Source organism: Microtus oregoni, unplaced genomic scaffold (assembly GCF_018167655.1).
Source record: "Microtus oregoni isolate MIOR12 unplaced genomic scaffold, Mior012 000012F_ref0000307, whole genome shotgun sequence".
NCBI lineage: Eukaryota > Metazoa > Chordata > Mammalia > Rodentia > Cricetidae > Microtus > Microtus oregoni.
Genome location: NW_024543071.1, coordinates 503,556 through 514,513, shown reverse-complemented (window position 1 = coordinate 514,513; position 10,958 = coordinate 503,556).

Sequence of the window (10,958 nt, the reverse complement as noted above, 5' to 3'; positions counted from 1 at the left end):
AAAGCCATTCCATTCCCAATAATTAGATCAGCAGTTGTGGCCATAATTCTTCACATTTTCACTGAAGGTTGTTGAACAATCCTAGGAACAATCTCCTTCAGTTTGGGGCTAACTTTTTGCAAAGTATTGTTTGTAATTTTACTGTACTAATGCTTGTGAATCTTGTCTGTCAGTTCTTTATTACTTAATAAGTATATTAGCTCCTTTTGTGTTGCTGTGACCAAACAATACGATATGAACAACTTAAGACAGGAGGGGCTTACTTGGATTCACCATTTCAGTTCATCACTGTAGGGATAGCATGATGGAGCAACTCATTCCATGGTACCCTCACAGCACGGAGGAACAGAGAAGATAAGAACCAGACTACTCTAGGGGCTGTGAAACATACAGGACGTAGATCAGTAGGGCCAGCCTACCAGCTGGGGACAAAGCATTCAAAACGGAATGCTAAGGAAGATGTTTCACACCCAAATTGTAGTGTTGACTCTTGCCTTGGGATAGTAAGCAATCCATTTTTATAAGTACTCCATGTACGGATGAAAAATATGCAGTTAAATGGCAACCACCATAAGGCTTCTCTACATAACCACCTAACTGAGCCTTTACCCACTATGCAATCTCACTGGCCTCTCTTTTCTGTATATTTTATAAAAAGCTTTATATCCTTGGTGCCTTGGAACATTTTTTTTTCCTGAATCTCATCAGTTTTGAAAGCATTGTCTACATGTATTCACCCATGTCCTCCAAGGATGGGCCTGCTGAGCTCATCAGTGCTGTGCCTATGGGTCACACAACATCGTGTCTATGGGGAAGGGGTAGCAGCCAGCAGCATCTGAGGCATGTCCTTCTGAGAACATTTGCTACCTGAAGCTTCAAGTCTTAGGCCCACATTCCGGGCACCACACAAGGTGTTGTTACAGCTTTATTCAAGTCGTCATCAAGACACACTCCTGTTAGAAATACATTTCCCCCATCAGAAACCAGTGCTGCACTCTATCTCTAATAAAATAAATAAAATGCAATCTTTTGATCTGTGTATAATCAAATGAAAATAAACATATGCAATTTAAATTTTTTATAAAGAAACCAGATAAAATGCTTCTTATAAATGTGTTAAAATGAGAGTTGATAGGCTTCTAGAAAGCAGCGGCCTCTTCTGCTTAAAGGAGTTCAGCCAGGTGTGGTGACTTTAATCTCAGCATTCAGGAGGCCGAGGCACACGATCTCTATGAGGTTGAGACCAGCCTGGTCTACAGAGTGAGTTCAGGCTAGACAGAGCTATATAGTGAGCTCCTGTCTCGAACAAACGAAACACTGCAGCTGGAGCCATCTGTTCAAGGTAGCAGCAACTCCCCACATGCTGTTGCCTCCTTCTCAGTCTCCCCCTAGAAAAGTGGCCACTGCTGGGCTTGTCTGAGTAGCTCCCAACATGGAGAGAGTGCCGGGGAGTGCGGCAATTTGTAGATGTGATTAACTGGATTGCCATTTTCTTTTAGTCTTTTTCTAGAAATGAAAGCCTTCTACTGGTCAAATTCAAATCTCTGCAACTGGGTTCTCATTCCTTCGTGTGAAGCCAAGCTGAAAAGGAAACCCCTCAGCACAGCCAACTCTGTGTGTTCTACTGACTACAAGGTCTGTGTATACTGGGTAAGTGTGCACAGCCCAGCCCAGCCCTTTGGGTATCCTCTGACCCTGGGATTCTCAGTGCCCTCTTTGTTCCTACACTCAATTCTGCAGCCTCAGACTGCAGAATTCCTTTGTTCCAAGATACTCAAAAGCCAGAATAGGTACCAAGAGTCCCTCCTGCCAAAGGTCCCACCCAACAAGGAGCATCAGCTCCACCTGTGACAACCAGGTAGCAAGGGCAAAGTCCCTGAGGACTAAGAAAAGAAAGTGACCAATTCCATTATGTATATGAGAAAAGGGGGAGTTTCTAGGATCATTTAAGATGAGATTTAAAAGGCAACAAGGAAGCTGGGCACTGGTGGTGCACACCTTTAATCCCAGCATTTGGGAGGCAGAGGCAGGCATTTGGAGCATTTGGGAGTTTGAAGCCAACTTGGTCTACAGAGCAAGTTCCAAGATAGCCAGGGCTATATAGAGAAATGCTGTTTCGAAAAACCAAATAAAAATAAGTAAAAGGCAACAAGGAGGAAGGGAAGAATATTTGTAGTAACTGAAACAGCTTGTGTGAAGGCAAAAAGCTGAGAATGTGCACAGTGGACAGAGAGTAGGGGCAGATGCAACAACCCTTTTAATATCCAACCACTATCATGGTCCCAGCAGGAACAGAAAAGGACCCAGGAATCCACTGGAACTGAAGCTGACTCCAAAGAGCGTCAATCCTGCCTTAAGATTCAGAACTTCAAGATTCCAAAGCCCCAAGACAGGTTCATCGGGAAGGAACAGACATACCCTAAAATTCAAGGCTGCCTGGGGAGGCAGCACCTACAGACTACAGCCCACCCTGTGCACACACGTCTGTGCAGCTCAGCTGAGCCCCTGGCCAAATAGCTAAAAATAGGCTCAGGGTAGATTTCCAGACAAGACTATGACGCAGTCAAACCCAAAAGATTCAAAGATTGGCATGCTAGTGAAAACAAAAATATCAGCTGGCTTCTCTGGCTTGCACAGCACTATGCTCCATCAGCAAGAGATTTTTTTTTCCACTGAGCACCAGCCAGTCTTGTCAAGAGAGATGGGGCACTGGTCAGCACCCCTTAAATAAACTATGGCTCATCTTTACAGCAGCAGAAGAATGTAGTAGTTCTATTTATAAAGATCTGGAAAGATTCGAAGACATGTAACAAAATCAGGCAAATTGTAGTATATACGGGAATCTCAGCTACAGTAAACTGAAGGAAAAAAGTGTGTGCATATGTGTCTTAATTAGGGTTTCTATTGCTGTAAAGAGACACCATGATCATGGCAACTCTTATTTTTTATTGATTTTTATTGAGCTCTACATTTTTCTCGTCTCCCCTCCCTGCCTCTCCCCTCCCCTTCAGATCTCCCCCAAAAGTCCCCATGCTCCCAATTTACTCAGGAGATCTTGTCTTTTTCTACTTCCCATGTAGATTAGATCTATGTATGTCTCTCTTAGTGTCCTCATTGTTATCTAAGTTCTCTGGGATTGTGATTTGTGGGCTGGTTTTCTTTGCTTTTTGTTTAAAAACCACTTATGAATGAGTACATGTGATAATTGTCTTTCTGTGTCTGGGTTACCTCACTCAAAATGATGTTTTCTAGCTCCATTCATTTGCCTGCAAATTTTAAGATGTCGTTATTTTTTTCTACTGTGTAGTACTCCATTGTGTAAATGCACCACATTTTCCTTATCCATTCTTCAGTCAAGGGGCATTTAGGCTGCTTCCAGGTTCTGGCTATGACAAACAAAGCTGCTATGAACATAGCTGAGCACATGCCCTTGAGGCATGATTGAGCATCATTTGGATATATACCAAAAAGTGGTATTACTGGGTCTTGAGGAAGGTTGTTTCCTAATATTCTGAGAAACTGGACCATGGCAACTCTTATAAATAAAAAAAAAAACATTTAATTAGGGTGACTTACATTTTCAGAGGTTCAGTTCATTGTCATCACAGTGGGACATGTCGGCATGCAGGCAGACATATGCTGGAGAAGGAGCCAGGAGTCCTGCATCTTTGATCCGCAGGCAACAGAAAGTGAACTGAGGTACTGGGTGTGGCTCGAGCATCTGTGAGACATCAAAGCTCACTCACACACTTCCTCCAACAAGGCCATACATATTCCAACAAAGTCACATCTCCTAATAGTGCTGGTCCCTATGAGTTCATGGGGATCAATTACATTCAAACTACCACAGTGTGCACCTGTGTGAGTATATAAACGTTTGCAAACTTCCAACCATGCAGTAGTGTTAACCCACTGAAAGCGAAGTCAGCTAACTTAAAAAGTTGGAATATACTAATAATTTCTGGGATTTATGTAGCATTTTTAAATGGTGAGATAACATACATGAACTCAATGATTTACAAACATGAATGGGGTGACTGCTGTAGACTTGGTTCCATCTCCAACTGAGAAGATGAGCCCTCAGATCTCTGTGAGTTCCAGGCCAGCCTGGTCTACAATGTGAGACCCTGTAGATAGACGGACGGACAGACGGACGGACGGACGGACGGACAGATACAGTTCCTGCCCTTGTGGTATTTGCCTCTTAGGAGTTGCCACTGGGGAGGGAATGACAAAGACAGGCAAGATCAGAAGAAAAATATTAATGCTATCTGTATTTTTAATTTTTAATAACATGAGGGAAACTATTATTTGAATAATTTAAAGGTTTTTTTTTTAGAGTTTTCATTAAAAAGTAACTTTGGGGCTGGAGAGATGAGTTAAGAGAATATACTGCTCTAACAGAGGACCTTGGTTTCCAGTCCCCACGCTGCGTGGCTTACGATCACCTATAACTCCAGCTCCTGGGCATCTGATGCCTCTGGCCTCCATGGGCACATTCACACATATGAGCACATGAAAATACACACTTAAAAATAAAATAAATCTTTTTAAAAAAAAAGATACTGTTGCCTCTGGAGTATTGACTCTCCTACCAAACCACTTTTTATTTTTAATAGTTTTACATACATAAGTGCAAAGAGTTAGAAGAACGGAGCTTGATTGTTTCCACAGAATGACAGCTGTTTAAGAATGGGCAGGTTTCCCCTGATTTATATCCTGTGTGCACATGAACATAATCCCATCCCATAATTTATGTTTTATGTATCAACACAAGAGACCAAATTAAATTCTTTTAAAAAAAAATACAGACAGACACCGTGGAGAGGATCCTCACGACTGTATCAAACGGTAAGAACTGCAGCTGCTTTAGAGATCAGTACTCATCTAGGGGTAACTTCACCTCCAAGGGACAAGCAGCAAATGCTGGGGGGAAGGAATCAGCCACTCCTGATGAACAACAGCCCAGGGATGCTGTTAGAGTCTACAATGAGGAGGTCCGTCAGACTAAAAGACAAACAAGAACTGCCCACCCAAAACACCCAAGTCCTGAGATAGGAGAAAGCCTGTTGCAGATAAAGAAACCACCTGCCAAGGTTGTCCAGATAGCATAGGATGGTCATCACACTTGCAAGTACATTACCTTTCATGGCAAAGGGGAAGAAGTCAAGTTGGAAATGGGCTTAAGGTTCCTTGTCCATTAGACCTAAAGTAGGCAGATAAGTCTAGATTAGCCAGTAGACCCAGTGTGATCACTAGGGTCCTTATGAATAAGGAGGGTCTATGCCACAATACCACTGAGGACGGTCAAGACTGACTGCTGACTTCCAAGCTGAGAGGATTTGTTAACCCCAAAGCCTAGCTCTTAACCACTAAACTAGAAGAGGGGAAAGTCTAATCATCCAGCCCAGGGAGAATCACTGGTAATATGTTAGAATTATACAATAGTACAGATTTATACTGTAAGCTTTTGCTATGCCAGCAAACATTAGTTTAAAAAAACTAATTTACATCAATTATGCAATAGTTCATGATCCCTTAGCCAAGCTGCCTCTTTTGCTTATTCAATTGTTTTCAATTCTATAGCATCACAAACAACCCTGCAATAACTTCTTTTGCTGGAATTTTTAACGTATCTTGGGTTACAATTGTGGCTATAATGACATTTAGGTCAACAACGGATCCATTTACAACAGTAGTCTCCTAAGATGATGTTGTCTAGTGATATTGTAGTTGTCAGTTTGTATACTATGATCTCACAATAATGAAATCATCTGACATCCCATTTCTCAAATCAACTACAATTGTTTAAAAAAAATAACCTAGGCTAGAGAGGCAGCTGAGCAGTTGAGAGCCCATGCTGCTCTTGCAGAGTACCTGAGTTCAGATACCAGAACCCATGTCAGGTAGGTACTTTTTGAGAGGGCATGTGTGTGTGTTATGCATGCATGAGTGTATGTATGTTCCTATGTGTGAAGGGGCGCCTATAGGAGTGTGTAGCACTTACCTATGGAGGCTAGAAGCTGCCGGTGAGTATTTACCAGCTGAACCAACTCCCTAACTCTGGTCTCTCTCTCTCTCTCTCTCTCTCTCTCTCTCTCTCTCTCTCTCTCTCTCTCTCTCTGAGACAGAGTTTCTCTGTATAACAGTCCTAGCTGTCCTGGAACAAGCTCTTGTAGACTAGACTGGCCTCAAACTCACAGAGATATTCCTGCCTGTGTCTCCCAAGTGCTGGGATTAAAGGTGTCGACCACCACTGCCTTGTAACCCTGGGCTCTTAATAGATACTCCAACTGGCTTTCCAAAAGGCAAGCACAGAAAAGAATCTGCTTTATCAGCTTTTAACAACTGGAGGGGATCTAAGAGCTAGGCATAGTGATCAACACCTGTATTCCCAGTCTTTGGGAGGAAAAGGCAAGATGATAAAGTTCAAAGTCACCCTCCATTACATAGCAAACTCCAACTACCCAGACTGCATGTGATCTTGCCCAAAGAATCATTTGAAAGATAAAAAAATAATACTTATTAGGACTGAACAGATGGCTCAGAAGCTAAAACAAAGTTAGCTGAGCAATTATGAGGGCCAGAGCTCAGATCCCAGCACCCATGTAACTTGCCCAAGACAGAGTCTCACTATGTATCCATGGCTCACTAGAATTCACTGTGTAGACCAGCAGACTGACCTCAAATTCACAGAGAACTGCCTGCCTCTGCCTCCCAAACTGCTAGGATTAAAGGTGTACACCACATGCTTGGCAATCAACACCTTCTTCTAGCCTCCACACAGGCACCCAAATCAATATACAAAAATAAAGTGGATCTTTTAAAGCAGCGTTAGTGTGCCGTTCTTTGATTAGTAAAAAAATTAAACATTGGGGCTGGAGAGATGGCTCAGTGGTTAAGAGCACCACCTGCTCTCCCAAAGGTCCTGAGTTCAATTTCCAGCAACCACATGGTGGCTCACAACCATCTGTAATGAGATCTGGTGCCCTCTTTTGGCCTGCAGGCAGAGCACTGAGAATACTGTATACATAATCAATAAATAAATCTTAAAAAAAATTAAACATTTTCCACGTGTGTGTATATCTTTATTCATCTACAAACTGAATAACCCCATGTTCTCATTGATTTCAATAGATATATTTTAGAAAATACATTTGGGAAGAAATATTTTTCTAAGTATTTGGTTTTGTTGCCTTTTAAAATTTTGGTGTTGTTAATGTTTTACTGCTTTTCTTTGTTATCAAACCTTTTGATTTTTCCACTGCTATTTTATTCATGGTCTAATTCAGAGGTTCTCAAACTTCCTAATGCTGTGACCCTTTAACAGAGTTCTTCATGTTTTGGTGATTCCCCAATCACAAAATTATTTTTGTTGCTACTTCATAACTGTAATTTTTCTATTGTTATATTGTAATGTAAATATTTTTGGAGATAGAGATTTGGCAAAGGGGTTGAGACCCATGGGTTGAGAACCGATGTTCTAAATGGTTTAGAAGAAACACCCCCACACACATCCCAGTTCAGAGAAAGAATAAGGATTTGCATGCGCTTCTTCTCAAACAGTTTTAATTTCTTTTAGTTTTCTGTTTCATTTGTTTGTTTTTCGAGACAGGGTTTCTCTGTAGCTTTGGAACCTGTCCTGGAATTAGCTCTTTTGAACCAAACTGGCCTCAAACTCACAGAGACCTGCCTGCCTCTACCTTCTGAGTCCTGGGATTAAAGGCATGCGCCATCATCGCACAGCTAAACAGTTTAATTTCTTAAACATAACTCTTCAATTAACAACTTCATTCTAGCCATGAAATGTTAACCATGAAAGCAAAGTTCTGCAGCTTTTTGTTCATTTTTGAGACAGGGTCTCTACACAGGCAGTTTCAATTTGTGGGCCAAACCCCTTTGGGGATTGAACGACTCACAAGAGCCACCTGAGGCCATTGTAAAACACAAATATTTACATTATGACTCATAACAGTAACAAAAAATATAATTCTGAAGTAGCAATGAAAATAATTTAATGTTTTGGGGTCATTACAACATGAGGTTGCAGCATTAGGAAGGTTGAGAACCACTGCTCAAAATACCCCTGGCTGTTGTGGAACTCACTATGTAGACCATACTGGACTGAACTCTCAAAGATCTACTTGGTTCTGCAGGGATTAAAGTCGTGGGCCACCACTCCCGTTAAAGTTTGGCAACTTTTAAATGCTGTAAACAGGTGGAAATGTTCAATTACAATCCGAGAGAGATTTACACAAAAGGAAGTCTGAACACTGACACTAAATTACAGACACAAAGGGTAAAGGGGTCACTATGGGGTCCTCAAGCAAGCGTCTCCTCTCCATCAGCTCACACTTCAGTCTTCTCTCCTGAACATCTGGGTACATGATGATCTGAACTCAGGTCCTTTGGGAAAGCAGTACACACTCTTAACTACTGAGCCAGTTCCCCGCCTATCTCATTTTAAGTGATGGGATCTCACTACATACTCCCAGGGTAACCCCAAACTCCTAGTTTCATCGGTTATCCCTGCCTCAGCCTCCTAAGTAGCTGAGACTATAGGTCTACACCCCATGCCCAGCAAAAAATTTTATTATTAAAGTTTCAAAAGATTATCATAAAAATAAAAAAATTAGGCATAGCCAGAGGGTGGTGGCACACACCTTTAATCCCAGCACCCAGGAGGCAGAGGCAGGAGGATCTCTGAGTTTGAGAGCAGCCTGGTCTTCACAGTGAGTTGCAGGACAGCCAGGGCTACACAGAGGAAACCCTACCTCAGAAAAACAAAACAAAACAAACAAAAAGCCAAGCATGGTAACGCCTTGATAATCCCAAGATTACAAGAACTAAAAGCAGAGGAATCCGATGCTAAATGTCACCCTTGGCTATACACTCAGCCTGAACAACAGGAGATCCTGTCTTAAAACGAGGAAAGGAAGGAATGAACCAATCAACCAACCATTGCCTTCATTCTCTCTCCCAGTCCCATGCCATCTCCAGGCTCCCAAAGGAGCACTGTCCTACACCTTACTGTCTTTCACCCATTATGTGTTTATGTGATGTATATACAGAGGTCAGAGGACAACCTTGGGTGTTTTCCCTCAAGACAGGGTATCTCATTAGACTGAAGCTTGCCGATTCAGCTAGACTGGCTAGCCAAAGAGACTACAAACATGCGCCACCATGCTCAGAGCTGCAGTTTTGTTTTTGATGTGGTGTGTGTGTGTGTGTTTTGTGGGTTCTGAGGATGGAACTCCAGTTCTTGTACTCTGAAAGTGCCCTATTGTTCTGTTGACCGAGTTATCTCCTCAACCACCCACCCCTTTAGTCTTCTCTCGAGTTAGACCACATGTGTTTGCCATTAAGTAGCACTTTGTTTTGTGTTTTAGTGTTAAAATGAAATTTTTCCCTGAGTGTAGTGATACACATCTTTAATCCCAATACATGAGAGACAGAGGCAAACACATTCATCTGTGTTCTAGGCTAGCCTGGTGTACATAGCAAGTCCCAGGCCCACGAGGGCTACATAGTGAGACTCCATCTTAAAAGAAAGAAAAAAAGGCAGGGAGGTAGTGGTCCATGCCTTTAATCTCAGTACTTGGGTGTAGCATGATTACTAAAATTCCAGAGCCTGAAAATCAGAAAAGCCAAAACAGACAGCCACTGGTTCTTTATTAATCGTGCTACACTTGAGAGGCAGAGGCAGGTGGATCTCTGAGTTCGAGGCCAGCCTAGTCTACAGAGTGAGTTCCAGGACAGCCAGAACTGCACAGGGAAACCCTGTCTTGGAAAACAAAAACAATACAAAACAAACAAACAAAAAAAGGAAGGAAGAAAGGAAAGATTTTGTAGACCAATTATATTAAGTAGTGTATTTAAGCAGAACCAAAGGTGATTCTGAGACCATCCACCAACTTCAAACAGCTCTTACCAAAAGAACAGAGGTGAGATAAAGAAAAGAAGTTGGCTGTGACTCCTCAATCAACCTGTCAATTGGTTACAAATTAACTAGTTGTTTACAACTTAGTTAATTGGCTACTAGGGCTCCTGAAACCACCCAAAACCCTATTAGTGACATTAAACTTCTTTATTGGTTTGTTATGATGGACCCAGAACAGATATCAAGAACAAACCAAAGGTGCAGAATGTGTCAAATGGAGGAACACGAGTCAAATAATCCCAAGATAATGCTGAATAGAGTATTCTAAGGTTTTTCTTTATTAAAGGGGAACTCACGGATCACAGGAAGGAAACAGGAATGGGGTCCCACGTCCAGCGTAGCTTGCAAGTAGAAGAGAGGGAGCTGGGAGGGACCACGGCTTTTGGGTACCCTAAGTCACGCCCCAACCTGGTCCAGCCTCTTAAAGGCCATTAGCTAAAGGAGGTTCCCACCAGCCCCCTAAAATTAATAGTTAACATCTTGGCAAAATGTAAACGCCACACAATTCACTCTTCTCTAATTGTATCTCCATCATTTGCCCTTATGCTCCTGGTGCCACATTTTCTCGTGTCGCTATAATTGACTCATTAATACTGCTCAACAGGATCCATTGAATAAACGTCTCAGAGTTTATTTATCCATTCCACTGCCGATGAACATTTGAGATGTTTCCTGCCTGGAGCAATTAAGAATAATGCTGTGTGAACAATGGTAACAACCTTCTTGGGGTAGGATGTTTATCTCCATAAAATTTACCCATCTTAAGTAGTCTATAAATTCCTAACAGTTGTGCAAACCTCACCACCGAGTCTGGGAACACTCATCGCTCGCAGAAGGTACTTCATGCCTGTTTGCAGTCAACCCCACCTGCCGTAGACCACCTAGAAATTCCACATAAGCAGACTTAGACAATAAGCAGTCTTTGCATCTAGCTCCTTTCCCAGTGCATCAGTGTGGAAGAGTGTTCCATTCTGTGCCTTGTCGACCAAAGCCCAGTAGGTAAAAACTTGGTTGGATT